Source organism: Diabrotica virgifera, chromosome 2 (genome assembly GCF_917563875.1).
Source record: "Diabrotica virgifera virgifera chromosome 2, PGI_DIABVI_V3a".
Lineage (NCBI taxonomy): Eukaryota > Metazoa > Arthropoda > Insecta > Coleoptera > Chrysomelidae > Diabrotica > Diabrotica virgifera.
Genome location: NC_065444.1, coordinates 7,244,893 through 7,263,073, shown reverse-complemented (window position 1 = coordinate 7,263,073; position 18,181 = coordinate 7,244,893). Strand labels below are relative to the sequence as shown.

The 18,181-nt window shown below is 34.6% G+C and overlaps 1 protein-coding gene across 2 annotated transcripts in view; it reads right to left on the bottom strand.

Annotated features, from left to right (window-relative positions):
- LOC114344326 (piwi-like protein Siwi) overlaps positions 1-18,181 on the bottom strand; it is a 138,572-nt gene that overhangs the window by 53,287 nt on the left and 67,104 nt on the right. The window contains exon 1 of one of the 2 annotated variants that reach the window (XM_050642424.1): positions 9,174-9,467. The exons of the other annotated variant lie outside the window; for it this stretch is intronic. The gene's annotated coding sequence lies outside the window, so the exon portion shown is untranslated. Of the gene's footprint in view, positions 1-9,173; positions 9,468-18,181 lie in introns of those variants that run through there. 2 annotated transcript variants of the gene reach the window in all.

Here is an 18,181-nt window from a genome sequence, read left to right as displayed (position 1 = left end):
GAGCGACCTGAACCGGAAAACCTCTCCAAATCACGTCTGGACCGGATGAAATAACCAAAACGCTCATAACTAAAATACCTCTCAGCAAAAAAAAACAATTAATATAATAAATGCACTGATGGGATTCAGAAGATTCCCTAATCAAAGTATGACAATCCACAAATCAGAAAAGAACAGCATTTTTCCACAGAACTACTACAGGCCAGTAAGCTTCTTTCAGCAGGATTGCTGAAAGAATTAGGCTCTCAATCTCTCAAGGGTCAAAGAGGAAACAGAAAGGGTACAGGTTTTACCAGAAGCCCAATTCAGATCTTTAAGTGTACTCAGGCTTATAGAATACATCGCAGCAGGCTTTAACGATAGACAGTACACTGGGGCAGCCTTCCTAGTCATAAGCAAAGCATTCAAAGCATTAAACACATTAATATACAGTACAACCTGCCATATCCGGACGGTTCTGCGCCGTCCAGATCTACCTAAATCTACCGAGAAAGGCAGTCCTGCTGTTGGATAACGCACTAAACGAAGAACTAAAAGATGGCGAAATAATGTATTATAGAATCTATAAAACGTGTCTATCGACGAAAGTTATTGACGGCGTTGATTACTGGAATGTATGAAGGAGAAAACGTTTCAAAGACTATAAAAGAAGTAGTGGTCTTGACATCCGGATTTTTTCATATCCGGATCGGTCTGTTGCCAGATTGATCCGGATATGGCAGGTTTGACTGTAGTTAGGAAAATTGTTTCATTTTTACAGTCGGAAAAATGAAAGAATACCCATGAACGATCACATCAATCACTTATTTTGTATTTGATATCTTTTTCTATAACAAACATTTGTTATTTATAGAAAAAGACAGCAAATACAAAATAAGTGATTGATGTGATCGTTCATGGGTATTCTTTCATTTTTCCGACCGTATTTTGTTTCTAAATTTTTCATTTTGGTTATCACAGGCCTACCTCTAAAGCTACATGTATTTAATTAATAACAAAAACAACAAGATTGCAGGGAAATCGGATATGAAATGTTCACAAAATCTCTTTTAACATTAATACTATTTTTGAGAGTATGTATTCACAATTTGTCTCCTAAACTAAATTTTGGCCCTGATGGCATTCCTATCTATTAAAACAATGTGTTTGTACTATATCTAAGCCATTGTATATACTCTTCAATAAATCTTTGCAAGAAGGGGTTTTCCCTGATTGCTGGAAACGTAGTTACGTAAAACCTATATTTAAATCTGGTTCAAAGTCAAATGTTGAAACCTACAGAGCAGTTTGTACTTTATCAGCAATTCCAAAATTATTAGATTATTTAGTTACTAAGCAGCTTACTGGTGAATGAACAACATGGTTTTGTACAAAGTAAATCTACAGTAACTAATTTACTTCTTTATCAGAATGGCATTGTTACTGCTTTGAAAAACAAGTTACAAGTAGATTCTGTCTACACTGACTTTTCTAAAGCATTAGATAAGGTCAATCGTAATATCTTACTTGCGAAACTTACAGCATATGGTATTTCTGGAAGTTCTCTTTGATTGGATGCAAAGTTACCTGACTAATCGAAGTTTAAGTGTAAAAATAGGATGTTTTCTTTCTAATGCTATTACAGCTACATCTGGAGTACCGTAAGGTTCCCACTGTGGCCCCTTCTATTTAATTTGTTCTTGAATGATGTTCACTCTATTTTTAAGGAAGTTAACTTTTTAATGTTTGCTGATGATCTTAAAATATATAAGACTGTCAATAATGAGGATAACATTTTTCAGCTTCAGTCACAAGTAAATGATTTTTATGAGTGGTGTGGTAGAAATGATATGGAACTTAATATTAATAAATGCTTTTTAATAACTTTTGCTAGATCCCATTCGCCTATTCACCATCAGTATTTTATTAATAATACTCCTGTCACACACGTGAACAAAATTCGCGATTTGGGTATAATATTTGATTGTAAATTAACATTTTACTCTCACATTGACCATACTGTTTCGAAGGCATTTAAGATGTTGGGTTTTGTATTACGTTCATCAAAAGATTTGTCAATTCACAATAAAAATCTTATATTGCAGTATCGTGAGATCAATTATTGAATATGGTTCTATTGTCTGATCACCTAGTTATGCATATCAAATCCTAAATATTGAAAAGGTTCAAAACAAATTTTTACGTTTTGCAGCTTTTAAGATGGGTTTAACAGTTGGAAATTATACTTATGACAATATATTAATGAGATTAAATTTACAAACTCTTGAACGCAGAAGAGTCATGTTGGATATTTGTTATCTTTGCAAAATTATCTCTGGTGTTATTAACTCCGAAGAATTGTAAGTCTTGTATACTTTAATATACCTACTAGATTGACACGAAATCCACAAATATTCAAGGAACAACGGCATGCTACAATTTATGGTCAATATGCACCAATTAGTAGATTGACCCTGTATAATAGATCTGTTTGGTTCTTCAGTTTCCTCTATTAAACAAGAACTCGGGCATCTTGAATTTAAAAAATTAAATAGATTTAACTGTTATAATTGATTAAGTTGTTTTCATCATTTAAAAATATTTTATATTCTTTTTTGTTTGTGTAATATGCTTACTTAGTTGTAGTTTTACGTGTATCTAAATTTTATATTTTCATTATTACGACGTATTTTGTATGTATTGGGTTTATCCCGTTAATAAATAAATAAATTAGACAAATGCGTAAGAGAAACGTGAAGAGTTTCGCAAGCAGGATAACAAGAGAAGAAGAATAAGAGGTAGACCACGAAGGAAGTGGGTTGATGTCATCCAGACTGACAGACGAAATGGGAACACAGGACAAGAGAGAATAAGTGAAGGACCGGAAAAAGTAGAAGAATCTAGTCAAGACTATTGAAGCCATGTAAAAAAATGTAGATTGTAAAATAAATAAAAAGTAAAACACAATACACTTCCAATTTTAGACTATTCGACTAGTCTTAAGAGGACGGGTACATATTTTCAGAGCATCTATCTTTGTCATACCATGCACTAAGCCTAACAGAATATTGTCAGCATATTGTCAGTCAGACAGTGACAATTTTAAATATTTGACATGGAGTCGGGAATATTTTGAGTTGTTGATTAAATAATATTGATATATAGTGTATTTGATAAATAATTGATTTAAGATGTGAATTTAATAAAAAGTTATGTATTGTGTATTATTTGTGGAAGATCCAAGCAGAGAATACATCAGGATAATATATTCTGTGATCCAAGTATTTTGTTGTTAAAGATGTTCAAAATGGTAAGTGTTCCATAGTAACAATATATTAGAGGAAAGGCACCAAATTTGAGACAGGCGCCTAATTTGAGACACCGTCGTATATTTGTGTACGATGGGTTGACATCTAGTGAAAATACTGAAAACTGATCATTCTGTGAAGTTAGTAGTAGATCTGCTTTTAGTTGGCACTTAGAAGTGACCGTTGTTGTTTTGTCGACGTTAATTTGGTTTACACCATACACAAAGTTTTTCAGAATTTATAAAAACTTACAATACATCACGGTAAGATGATTGATTACATTTACTCCAGTTATTTTTTTTTTGGTAGTTTAATATTAGTTAATACATTTTATGCAAATTAAATGGTAATTGTGTGGCATACATAACCAACAAAAATTCTTTTTATTTTTAACGGAAAAATCCTAATTTGAGACACCTGTAGGTTCCAAATTTAAGAGTGTCTCAAATTAGGACCCCGTGTAAAATTTTTATTTTTATGTATTTTTTTGTTTGTAGATGCCGCCAAAAAATAAAAAATGGAATGCAAATGATATGATACGGGCTGTAAATACAGTAAGAAATAGAGAGATGGGCTATTTGAAGGCCTCAAAAGTTTTTGGAGTACCAAAAGGTACCTTAGAACGATATGTGAAATAAGACAAGACTCCAGAAGAACTCGTCGGGATATCAATTGGCCGCCGACCTATTCTTCCTTTGGAATTAGAAAATGAGTTAGTTGAGTATGCCCTAACTATGGAGGAACGTTATTTCGGGCTAAGAGCGCGTGATATAAAACGACTGGCATTTCAACTTGCAATACGAAACTACCACATCCATTTAGCGGAGTCAAAAAATCAGCCGGAAAGAAATGGTTGAGACTCTTTCTGAAAAGGCATCCGACGCTTTCTATGCGTATTCCTCAGGGAATGTCATCTGCTCGAGTAAAATCTTTACTCATGAAAATGTATCCAAGTTCTTTGACCTGTATGAACCAGAATATCTTAAGCTTACTAACCCTGCACAACGTATATTCAATGTAGACGAAACAGGTATTACAATTGTTCAGCACATACATAGCAGTCATTTCTTTGAGAGCGAAGAAGCACGTTTCGTCACTTACTTCAGCAGAAAGGGGCAAGCTGATTACTGTTATTTCATGTATGAATGCTGCAGGAGTTTTCGTACCACCATTATTAATCTTCCCTAGAAAAAATATGAAAACAGAGTTAATGCTAGGAGCTCCCACTGGAGCAGTCGCAGAATGCCATGTGTCAGGTTGGGTACAGGCCGATATTTTCACTAGATGGCTACAACACTTCATAAAATTCACTAAACCTTCAACTGCAGACCCTCGTCCTTGTTCTTCTCGTCCTTGATGGCCACTATTCTCATACGAAAAACGTTGCTCTAATAGATTTGGCCAAACAGAATCATGTGACAATTATTTGCCTCCCACCACATTCTACACATAAAATGCAACCGTTGGATGTTGCTTTTATGGCACCGCTGAAAACTTACTACGCACAAGAAATAGAAAACTGGTTTAGAGAAAATCAGTTGAGTGTTGTGTCGCCTTATGCCATTGCCAGTATTTTTTGTAAAGTGTATAACAAAGCTGCGACGATGGAAATATCTTGCAATGGTTTCCGAAAAACTGGACTGGTATTATTCTATTTGTCGCCATATTTTTAGGGACTGGAATTCAAGAGCACTTGGAAACACAAAACGAAAGGGACGAACAAATAATAGAACCAAACCATGAACAACCAAATCATCCAATGCGTGAACATAGAACTCCTAGTCCACCACTACCTCATCAACAACTTGTGTCTCCGAAAGACATCTGTCCGATCCCTACATACAAGAGAGACACCACTAAAAAGCCACATGCCAGATCAGGAAAGGCTTCAGTAATTACTCTAACACCCTACAAAGAAGAATTATTTGTCGGAAATTTTCCGACGATAAATATGGAGAATGATGGGCAAAGTGTTACCAATGTGGCAGCGGGACACATGAAGACTGTGGAGAAATAAAGTCCAGCACATTTATTTGTCTTTTCTGTGAAGGAAAGGGCTTTTTTGAATAGTATCTCAAATTGGGGTACCTGTCTCAAATTTGGATACCTGGCTATCCCAAATTAGGCAACCTTTTATTTTTAATATTAAATGTCGCAAAAAAATTAAATGTATTTTTTTTTGCAAAAATATATGTCTTATTCGCTTTATTTATTTTTTGTTGTGTTGTAGAAACACTAAATTTAAGTGTTCGATATAAATGTTTTAAAAACTTTTGAATATTCTGTTTTATATTTGTTTTTCAAAAAAAGTGTCTCAAATTTGGTGCCTTTCCTCTATTAAAAAATCACTTAACACTTTTCTCGATTGAGTATTATATATAAATCATTTCAATCACTGAATACATAGTTAGTGAAAAAATTATCACATTTATTAACTGAATTAATAATTTGCAATTATAAAAATAACAGTTATCCAAGAAAGAACATTCAAAAGCCACCTCTTTAAATTAAGGATGACATTTTCAAGTAGAATGACATTCTAGTAATGTTTACATATCCATACCAGTGTGAATTTTGTGTGTGTGTTTAGATTTATGACCTTGGTTTGAACCAATTGGCCAGCTCAATTTTTTTTTTTTTTTATTTTCATAGACACAATTTCCTAATTTTAACTGATATACATTATATTTTAATAATCACAAACATATATTACATACATTACATTAAAAATACATACTAATAAAACACTATTACTAAATACTTATACTAAACCACTAATTGATATTAATTTTTTTTTCTTTTTTTTTTTCTTTCGCGATAAGACCTAAACCCGATTCATCCTCGCGGAGGTTAGTGTGAATTTTACTACACATAATTTGCCGTGTAGACAGAAAAGTAGGGATACCCGTAAAATATTTGCGAATTATGTACGGGTGGCCTTAATGATGAAGTCAGGGGTCCGGCAACCTGCGGCCCTTTGCAAATTTGCGCGGCCCCCAAAGCACCAATATAATTTTAGGAAAAATCAACAAACTTGGGAGTTTGTGCCTCAAAGTTTGTTGATTTGTCGTTTTCAAAATTTTTATGCGAAATAAATCGACAGTATTTGAAAATCATTTAAAATTAAATATTTTAAAAGCACTAGATAATTTACAACTAGAGTTATTGACCTTAAGCCCACTCTTAAAAAATTTATTGCCTGTCTCATAAGACTTTTCTCAGTTATTAATGTAGAGTCGGACAACTTTTCTATTTCGGAAAATTTTTGGGAGGGTGGCTTTTCGTAAATATAGAGGTTTCTAAACTTTGGTGCATCTGACAACTGGAGCACCCTTAAAAATTTGTTGAGTAGTAGTAGTAGTTGGAGTTGTTAGCAGTAAATAATTGTAAGTACTTGTATCAAACAATCCTGCGAAAAATTCATCATTTATGACTCCATAGTGCGCCCCCATATGGGGAGGGGGTGGAGCACGCATCATAAAGAGTCATACAAGTTATACCCTCACAGCTTATTTTTGCAGGATTGTTTGATAAAAATATTTACAATTAACTGGTAATATTGTCTGACAAATGTTAAGGATATTTCAGTTGTCAGACGTACCAAAGTTTAGAAGCCTCTATATTTATGAAACATGCTCTTCTCGAAAATTTTCCTTAGAAAAGTTGTCCGACTGGACATGAATAACTGGATAAAATCAATCTCATTAGGGAGGCAATAAATTTTTTTAAGTGTGAAAGTGTGAGCTCAAGACCTTTTAATTGTGTTGCAATCTAACAATGTACATAATAATAATTTTAAAGAAAATAATGGCACTTTATTAAAATCTATCAGAAAACGAATTTTCCAATTTAAGAAATTTTACAAAATCAATTATTTGTATTTTTCCAGCACATTTTTATAGACCAGGATCACACGTACCAAAAAAAAGTTGATTAATAGCAAGTTGAAAATTTGTTAATAGGTTAAGGGTGTCTAGCCGGACAACCTTTGATGTATGGGAAAACTGGAACAGGGGAAGTTTTAATTCTTGAACAGGTTAAAAATTTGGAACGTTAGACTACGAATAAAAATTTGGAACGTCAGACTACGAAAACGTTCCGTGTATTTTGTCAGACAGAACTTCCAATAATTGATTTGTTACCTTTTCCTTAAATTCTCATGCAAAAATCAGTCTGATGTTTATCACCAACTTGTCATTTTAGCGAGTGGAACATGAAGAACAAGTCAAATGACAGGAATTGTGTTGCGTTAGTAATAGCAGTCTCGATTTTTGCATGAGAATTTAATGAAAGGGTAACAAACCAATTGGATGTTCTGTCCGACAAAATACATGGGACGTTTTCGTAATCTAATGTTCCAAATTTTTAAACAGTTCCACAATTAAAAATTTCCCCTGTTCCAGTGTTCCCGTAAATCAAGGTTTGTCCAACTAGACACCGTTAAGCTATTAACAAATTTTCAGCTTGCTATTAATCAACTTTGTTTTGATACGCGGGATCCAGGCCTATTATGCGAACAAACATTTTCAAAAACAAATCAAAATATAGAAGACATTGGACGATGAAAATTTACAGAATTTTTTGATGATCTCAGTGTCCCAAGCAGAAATGGACTTACCAACAATAGTCAAGAAAAAAAAGCAAAAAGCGCTTTGAATTTTAATGAATGAATAAAATGAAACATCAACTATTTTTCTTAATTTTGATATATTTTATATTTAACATATTATGTAATTGGAATTCTATGCTGTTCTTTTCCGTTTTAAGATTTGTATTTATTTCTAATAATATTTATACGCATATATGTTACAAAAGCACGATTTAATTTACATTTGTATGTGTGGCCCATATAAAAAAATTTATTTTGAAAATGGCCCACCCTCCGAAAAAGGTTGCCGACCCCTGTAAGTAATTACCGCCCAGTGTTTTGGCCAATAAACCCAAAAATTTGAATTAACAGTTCAAAAAAGTGTCAATAATAAGAACAAGTAGACTAATATTGTAGACTAATAATAATTATACATAAAGTGGTAAGGAAGAAAAAAAATTAATGTGTGTTTAGATTTATGACCTTGGTTTGAACCAATTGGCCAGAGAGCGTCATTACAAAATCAAAAATACAAAGACAGGTAGAAATCCTCAATATTTGGTTTTATAATTTATGCATTTTCTTGAAAATCTATTCACTGATTTGATGATGTAAAACATTTCAGTTACAAAACTAACAAATTTCTATATTTAGCACATAAAAGTATATTTTGGTTATTGGACACTAATCTCATGCAAGCATTAATCATTTTTAGGTTTTTTCATTTATAGAATCATAAAAACAAACTCAAAATTGATGAAATTGATATTTACAAACTTAAAATCAACTAAAATGAGTGATAAGATAACAAAGGGAAATTTTAGGCGAGTGGATTGGTAGATCCAAGAGAAATTTACTAAGGAAAAGTAAATAAGGTTAATAATATAAAAAAAAAACATGTCTGAAAGATAAGACACCAGGTGAAGATGGTAATCACATTAATGCTTGCAAAATCGAGTTTCGATGTTGCAAGCATGTTCACTTAGTTTATTTACCCTTTTTTCGTAGTGGTGAAAGTGAATGCTTGTTTTAACAAGTTGCTTGGTATAAAATAAACAGAATCTTCACACAAGAATCAATAATATGATTAATCAACTAAACCACTTATCTGAAAAAAAAAAGGTATACCCAACAAGATTGTTCACCACAACCAAGGTTCTTATAACAAATTAAATAAAAAGAAACAAGGTTAAAATCTGATTACCAAAATATTTAGGCCAATATGAAAAAGTTAATATTTCGCTTTTAAAATATAACAAGAGTATAATTATTTATAACATTTTAATTGTACTACATACCCCAATTTTTATTTGTATTCACCTTCCAAAAATATTTCTTCTTGGTCTTGAGCTGAACTAAAATGAACATCAAATGACAAAATGGCCTCTCTACTTCGTTTTCGTTTACTCTAAATTTTCCGACGCGAGAACGAAAGGACACGAACTGTACTCATCTCTTTTTGACTCAGATACTTGTTATTTTCCCCTCTCTCTCTTTAACCTTGAGAACAAAAGGCATCTATCTCACTTAGTAGAATACGGTTGACATAGGTCATCCTTTTTCCGTCTGCACAAGCAGGAATAAGTTTTTCTTAATAAATTTTTGCCGGTCAAAAAATTGATTATAATTGGTCAACACAAACCACGTGTTTCTCAATTATACCATAGAGGGTTATTTTTTAATGCCTATGTCTGGACGCTTAAAATTTTGTCTGTTATTTTAATAAAATAAATAAAAAAAATAAAATAAAATAAAAAATAAAAACGTTTATTGCCTTAATAAAATTTATAATTCATTATCTTAAGATATTTCATTTTCTTCTTTTAAGTGTTCCGCTGGTGCACCACTTCCTTTGTCCTCCATCCTTTCGGCGTTGATTCTTCACTTGTTGTTTCCTGGACTTCTTCTTCTGTAGGTACTTTTTCTGGCATCGTACCTACTTTCCTGACCGGTTTGCAACCACCTGGCTATTGTCTGATCATATAATCGATCAGACGATGTTTTTCACGAAACATCCTCTGGGCCCTGTTATTCTCGAGGATGTTCCTGGTCTTTAGGAGTCTTCTTGTGGCCTGGTGGAAGAAGTACTGTGTCCTTTTCTCAGCCACCTCCCTCAGTGGTGTGTACTGGAGCCTTTCTTGGATGGTTGCATTCGTCACCCGGTCCTGCCATGCTGTGCCGTCGATTATTCTGTAGCATGACGTTTCTGTCGCTTCGAGTTTCTTCCAGTTGCTGTTGGCGGTTGAACTCCATATTGGGACTGCATAAAGCATTGTCGACCTGACGTATGCTTGATATAGTTGAATCTTCTTCTTCTTCGTTAGTGGAGATGACCTGAAAATGTAAGGCAGAATTAGTTTTTTACTAATTGTGGCTCTCTTCTTAATTTGCTTTGTATGCAGATGGAAGTTCATTTTTCTGTCTAGATGGACTCCTAGGTACTTCACTGAGGGCGTGGCTGGTATAACGTTTCCTCTCATCGTCAGTTCTGCCGCTGGTGGGTTGGGTTGCTGCGTAAAGATGGTGAACTGTGTCTTCTCCGCGTTTATCTTGATTTTCCATTTATCCGTGAATTCTGCAATCCTCTCTAGGTGGCCTTCTAATGTTTGGATGATTCTTCTGTCCTGTTTGCCTGAAGTGTAGATTGCTGTGTCATCTGCATACAAAGCTGTACTGGTTCTTGCGTCTGTTGGTAAATCTGAAACAAAAATGTTATACAAAACGGGAGATAAAATACTGCCTTGTGGCATCCCTTCTTGAATTTGTTGTATCCTGGACATCTTTTTGTCAGCTGAAACATGAAAAGTTCTATTAGTTAAATATGTGTCACAAATATTAACTATATAATGAGGTAATCTAGCCTTGTCCATTTTAAAGATGAGTGCTTTCTTCCATACTGTGTCATATGCCTTTTCTATGTCCAGTATTGCCATCCCTGTTTTCTGTTTTCTGTTGAACCTGATTTTGGTGTCGCTGACAACTCTTGCGAGTTGTAGTTCGCAGTTTCTTCCTTTTCTGAATCCGAATTGGTCATCTTGGATGATGTTTCTTCTTTCAGCGTGTTTGATGAGCCTCTTGAATATGATTTTTTCCAGGATTTTTCCTAAGGGTTCCAGCAGTGATATTGGTCTGTAGCTTTCTGGTCTTCTTCCATCTTTTCTTGGCTTCAGGAGAGGTATCGTCTTTGAGTGTTTCCAGTTGTTTGGGAAATGAGCTTTCTCAAGGCAATACTTGAAAATGTAGTACAGTTGTACTATCATTTTCTTCGGTAGTTCCTTGAGGACGATGTTGTGGATGTCTTCCTGTCCTGGAGCTCTGGATCCTTTGAGTTTCTTGATGATCCTGTGGACTTCTGATGGGTGTAGATGGTCTTCTTCTTCTATCACGAATTGATTTCTTTCTGAAATCCTGTTGTAGGCCCTGTTTACTTCGTTTATGGTCTGCTGGTCCGACATGTGTTGATTTTGCCTGTGTGTGGCTTCCAGTTTTCTTGCAATTGCATCTGCTTTTCTTTGGGCCTCGTAGTGTGTTCCTTCCTCGTCCGTGATAGGTGGCATTTTCTGTTTTCCTCTTTTTCTGGCCTTCATCATTTTCCAGACGTTTCCTTGATTTTCTTCGGCTTTTCTGATGATGTTGTGCCATTTGTTCTCGTTGATGCTGGTCAGTCTTGTCCTTATTTCTGCTGACAGTTCGTCGCTGTAGTCCTTGTAGTCTTGTCTTCTTGTCCTTTGGTAAGCCCTTCTTGCGTTGTTTCTGTCTCTGATTAGGTCCTTGACTTCATTTGGAATGATGAGTCCTTTGTTGTTTGTCTTCTCTCTTGGGATGTTGTCCTTCATAGCTTGTTGTATTTTCCTGGTGATTTCTTCTATTTTTCTTTCTATTTCTTCTGTTGTTTCAAATTCTCTTCTCATCTGGAATTGATTGATTTGTCTTCTGAAGTTTGGCCAGTTTGCTTCTTTCCATTTCCATCGTTCTTCTGGTTCAACAGTAGGGAGGTCTGTTCTTGACGTCGTGGTGCCTGTTACTGGTTTGTGGTCAGAACTGCATTCAAAATGAGTTCTGACGTCTTCTACGATGATGTTCTTCGTGATGAATAAGTCCAGTGTGTTGTTGCGTTGTCCTCTTATTGGATTTATCCTAGTGGGTTCGTCAGGTGCGAACAACATTTTTTCTCTGTCTTCGCAGTATCTGAAAAGTTGTTCACCTTCTCTGTCCGTGTCATGGCATCCCCAGTTGATGTGGTGGCAGTTGAAATCTCCAGCTATGACTACTGTCTCTTCTGTGTTGAACATTTCTTCTATTTCACCTAAGTCTAGGTCTACTCTGAAGGGCCTGTAAACTGAAAAAATATTAATGTTTCCTATTTTGATTCCAATATTTTCGAAATTTTCAGTTTCGACGTCTACTTGGTTCCATACGATGTGATTTTTCACGTAGATGGCCACGCCTCTGTGGGTGTTTCTTCCGATTCCCTCGTAGTTAGTTATCCTCGGTAGTTGTGTTGTAGTTTGAAATCTCGTTTCGGACAGGCATATGACATCAGGTTGAAGACGGATCACCATTTCCCTTAATTCGTTTGTTCTTAGCCTTAGGGAGGCTATGTTGAATTGTAGAATTTTTAACTTCTTATTTGTCATTGTAGAGAGCTTCGTATCTTGCTAAGATCTCTCCTCTTGTCCTAAGATCTGTGTGTCTTCTTAATTCATCTCTAAGTTCCTTTAGAAGTTGAATTGTCCTGTCGTAATTGCATAGTTCGTTGATCTCCTGCCATAATTCCTTTATTTCTTCTTGCTTTTGTTGATTAGATGCCTGTCGTGGTTGATAGGAGTTTTTAGCGGTTTGTGCGTATGACATACCGCTAGAAACGTTCCTGTACGTCGATGGGTGTACTGGTCTGCTTGGAGGAGCTGCCTGACGATGTTGTTGGTTTCTGAGATTCTTCTGAGCCTGAAAATCAAGATATTGGATATGTTTAATACACATTTGATAGTTAGATGTGTGGTTTTCACCACAGTTACAACATTTAACATTGTTGACTTTTCCTTTTGGTAAAGGGCAGTCTCTTGTGCTGTGGTTTGATGCACATTTCATGCATCTAGCTGGTTTAAAGCAGTTTCGGGCACTATGTCCAAAATCCTGACAGTTGTAACACTGTGTTGCTCTTTGTGGACGGCTGTATGTATCCCACCTAACTCTGATGTTCTGAACTCCAGTGATCTTCTTTATGTCCTTCAGGTCTTGAGACTTAGGTACCTGCACGAGGTAAGTACTTCCGTCTAAGCCACTTTTAGGTTTTAGTGCTGTTATCTTCGCTTCGATTCCAGCGTCTCTCATTTCTTGTGTAACTTCGTTCAGGTCCATCCTAGGTGCTGCTCGCATAATGATCTTTTTCGTGATAACTTCTTTTTGCGAGAAGGTATGGAATCCTAAATTCTCCTTAACTAGGTTCTCTTTAACCTTGTTAAAATCGTCCATACTTGTAGTAAAGACTCTTGTACCGCTCTTACCCGCAGGGGCAATAGAAAAGTTCTTATGCCCTAGCAAAGCAGTTAAGTTCTTTACTAAGTTGGTATAGTGTCCTATACCATTCTGAAGGACGATAGGAGGAATTCTTGTCTTCTTTTCTTGCTGTGTTGGATTTTCGTTGCCTGAGTTTTGAAGATCAGGACGCTTGAATATTTCGAACACGTTGCTTGTCGGTATACCGGATGAAGTTCCTGCTCTACCGCGTGCGTCGATAATATTTTCGCTTCCTGATTTCTTCGAAACTTTTGCCATCTGGAATCCGTCTTGGTCCATGACTTCAATGTTTGAGGTTGCCATTTCTTCTTTAGGGTCCTTCTTTTCTTCTGTAACTTGTTTTTTGGTTGTTTCCTGTGTTTTCGTTCTTGAAAGTGTACCTCTATTCGAGGTTGTCCTGTAGTTTTTGAATTTGTTAACTAAATCCTTAGTTAAGCTTGTTCTTTTCGTATTAGCAATGCTAGTACATTTGATTATTCTGCACGACCGTTTAAATGGTTTAGCAGAAGGAATTTGGTTAGTCTTGACAAAGACTAATTCATTGATTTGGGGCACGGATTTCTCCGATTCCTGAATTTTTTCTAATTTTGCCGTATTTTCCAAACCGCTCGGTCTACCGTCCGATCGGCCAGATATACACCAAAACTTAGAAGAAAATAGCTCAGTCTAGTTCGCAAGCGAATAGAGTGACAAGGTTAGAATGTTCAGAATAGTACGTGTTTCCAGTACGAGTCGTCACAGTCTATTAACCTGCCTGTTATTTTAAGACAGTGGCGTATGCATATATAATTATTGTATATATTATTTTTGCATTAGCGCCGCTTTATTATTTTATTATGTAATTAGTTTATATCAGCGTTTCCCAAACTTATAGTCTAAGAGCTAGTGAACCCTCCGATTAACGGTCGTCCTGTAAGGCTAGAAATTTTTCTAGTGATAATTCATAGCACACCAAGGCTAAAAACCATGACCTGGCAGGCCTTAGTGGTGCACGTGTATCTACCAGGTGAATCGAAAAGTGCAAATTTAGGGGGTAAAATAAACTTTCTCCTGTAAGGTTTAAATTTAAGTACCTATGTGTTTGAGTAAGTCATTCAGAAGAAATGTGTACAATGACAGGCGATTCTGAAGAGCATAAGAGCTTACCAGGCGAGGAGAAAGATTAGGGGTTTTTCCTAAAATTATTCTTTTTGCATCGAACAAATTTTTTTTAGGTTTTTTGAATCATTCCAAACAGAAAACGTCTTTAGTGATTTTTCTCTTAAGTTAATAGTTTTTGTTATATAAGCGATTGAAAATTTTGAAAATTGCGAAATCGGCCATTTTTAACCCTAAATCGGACATTTATCTAAAAATTTCAATGTTTCCAAGATACGTAGATATTCTTTAAACATTGATTGATGAAATCCCCAAGAGATTTTTGCAATAAAATATCGAAAACCCCTTTGTTTTTTTAATTGCTAATCAAGCAGGTGCGACACTGTAGTATAAGTGAGGACGTTTGAGTTTGCACAAATTCATTATCTCGAGAATGGTCAAATTTCAAGAGAAATCCTCAGACAGGTCGATTTTTATTTTTAAATTAGGACTTTTTGGCATATATATAATACTAGTGACGTCATCCATCTGAGCGTGATGACGTAATCGATGATTTTTTAAATGAGAGTAGGGGTTGTGTGATAGCTCATTTGAAAGGTTATTGAATTTTCTATTCACTAATATAAACATTAACATAATTATTTATACAGGGTGTACAAACAATTTTTTTTTTATTAAATCGACGGCTGAAATGCAAAAATGACCAAGCGACATTTGGCTAACTTTACACTAGAGCGGTTTAAAGTTTGAAAATTTGGAAAAAAATTCATAAAACATGATTAAGTGGTTTTATTGTCATAATTCCAACGAACTTTAAATGCAGTTTAGATACTTTATAAATGACCCTTTGTAGACTATCTATTTTTTTCATACTTTATGAAATAGTGTCGGTTAGTAATATTTTCTGCTAAATCGCAACCAGGAAAAAGTTACCAACCGACTATATTTTTTTACCTTCAACTGGAAAAAAATACTGAAAGCGACTAATTTTTATTATCGGAATTGGTAAAATTGACTAAACCCGATAAATTTTTGAATGTATTTTCAGAAATATGACCTATCCGAAAATCATTCATGTTTTGTAACAGGTAAAATGGTTGAAGTAGAAAACTAAAAAATATAATATACAGTAATTATCATATTCATAACAAATCTTACTTTGAATCGTGTCGTCTTTATCTATACGACATGCATGATCAGTGAAATGTATAAAATTCTTATTTGAAATATTTACTGATTTCTTGGCATACTGCTACCCTTGCAAATGTTAAGATATTTCTATTAAGTACCAGTGACCTATTTATATAACAGTAAAGCGTTTGTAAAAATGAAAACAGTTATCTGCTACAAAGACTTTAGCTTATGTAGATACTGCAATATGGACTTGAAAGCTGGACATTAAAACAAGAACACATAAATAAGCTACAGTCATTTGAAATGTGGTGTTACAGAAGGATGCTTGGAATAACATGGACACAGAAGAAAACGAACACGGAAGTATTGCGAGAATTGGTTAAAGAATCCGAAATAATAAACACATTAAAAATAAGAAAGTTACAATTTCTGGGGCACGCAATGAGGAGACAGCGATATGAAATGCTAAGACTGATAATACAGGGAAATATAAGATGCGGAGGGAGTATAGGAAGAAGGCAGTGGCATGGTTGAAGAATTTAAGGGACTGGTTTAAAAGCAGTTCTGTAGAACTATTCAGAGCAGTGGTAGATAGAGTAAAGATAGTGATGATGATATCCAACATCCGATTAGGAGACGGCACTTACAGAAGAAGAAGAAGTTAGTAACACCAAACACTAATACGGTATAAGAAACACTAAAATATTATAAATATGGGGACTTACCGAAGGTAAATCTTTGGTAGATACCCCTGCTCTTGCTAGAGCTAGGTTTAGGATGTTATGTATTCGTTTTCTACTCTCCATTATATTTAGCTATTCCACAATTTCGAAGCACACTGACCGGTATTCTGTTACTAACTACAAATCAAACTATGATTTGGAGCCCTTCTAAACGGCGGAACAGGTTACGTGCAATAATGATAAAATTTCTTTTAAAATTTCCTTTTTAAAGAAATATAATATTATATCTAAGCAACAAAAACATAAAAAAACGGCAGGTAAATTATTACCAAGCGACAACTTCGACCTATTTTCGGTAGAAAGAAGGAACTATTGATCTTTTTTAAGAAAGTTACATCTCGATATAATCAACTAAACAAAAACGGTATTCAATTAATGTGCGAAAAAAAGTAATAAATGACAAAAACAAAATTTTCGGGTAGGGTAAAATTTCTTAAGCATTTTACAAACTCTAGATATTGTTTGTAAAAAATCACTACGCGCCCAAACATTTAAAATACAATCTAATAAAAACTTACTAACTGTAAATGATTAAAATGGAAGAGATACCAAATGAACCAAGCGACAAAAACTTCATCGTAGCCGCATGAGGATACAACCAATCGACGCAGAAAAATTTTCTGATTTCAGTGATATATATATGTCAATATCGCCAAATTGGCGTTTGGTAACTTTTGCCTTACAACCGTCGAAATTAACTTTGAATAAATTTGACAAATAGAAGAAACATTTTTTTTGTACACCCTGTATAAATAATTATGTTAATGTTTATATTACTGAATAGAGAATTAAATAACCTTTCAAATGACTATCACACAACCACTACTCTTATTTAAAAAAATCATCGATTACGTCATCACGCCCAGATGGATGACGTCACTAGTATTATATATATGCCAAAAAGTCCTAATTCAAAAATAAAAATCGACCTGTCTGAGGATTTCTCTTGAAATTTGCCCATTCTCGAGATAATGAATTTATGCAAACTCAAACGTCCTCACTTATACTACAGTGTCGCACACGCTTGATTAGCAATTAAAAAAACAAAGGGGTTTTCGATATTTTATTGCAAAAAACTCTTCGGGATTTCATCAATCAATGTTTAAAGAATATCTACGTACCTTGGAAACATTGAAATTTTTAGATAAATGTCCGATTTAGGGTTAAAAATGGCCGATTTCTCAATTTTCAAAATTTTCAATCGCTCATATAACAAAAACTATTAACTTAAGAGAAAAATCACTAAAGACGTTTTCTGTTTGAAATAATTCAAAAAACCTAAAAAAAAAATTGTTCGATGCAAAAAGAATAATTTTAGGAAAAACCCCTAATCTTTCCCCTCGTTTGGCAAGGTCTTATGCTCTTCAGAATCGCCTGTCATTGTACTACACATTTCTTCTAAATGACTTACTCAAACACATACTTAAATTTAAACCTTACAGGACAAAGTTTATTTTACCCCCTAAATTTGCACTTTTCGATTGACCTGGTAGATACACGTGCACCGCTGAGGCCTGCCAGGTCATGGTTTTTAGCCTTGGTGTGCTATGAATTATCACTAGAAAAATTTTTAGCCTTACAGGACGACCGTTAGTCGGAGGGTTCACTAGCTCTTAGACTATTATTTTTACGTGGCCCGGTTATTATTTTGCTTATCCTTTGTGACCCACGTCTTTAGTGTAGTTTTATATATTTGATTAAAGAATCGTTAGCTCAAACAAAAATGTAATAAAACAAAATAAAAATCAAATACTTTATTAATGAGAAGTATACAGTTGTTTCTGGATAACTAAACATATCGCTTTTGGAGG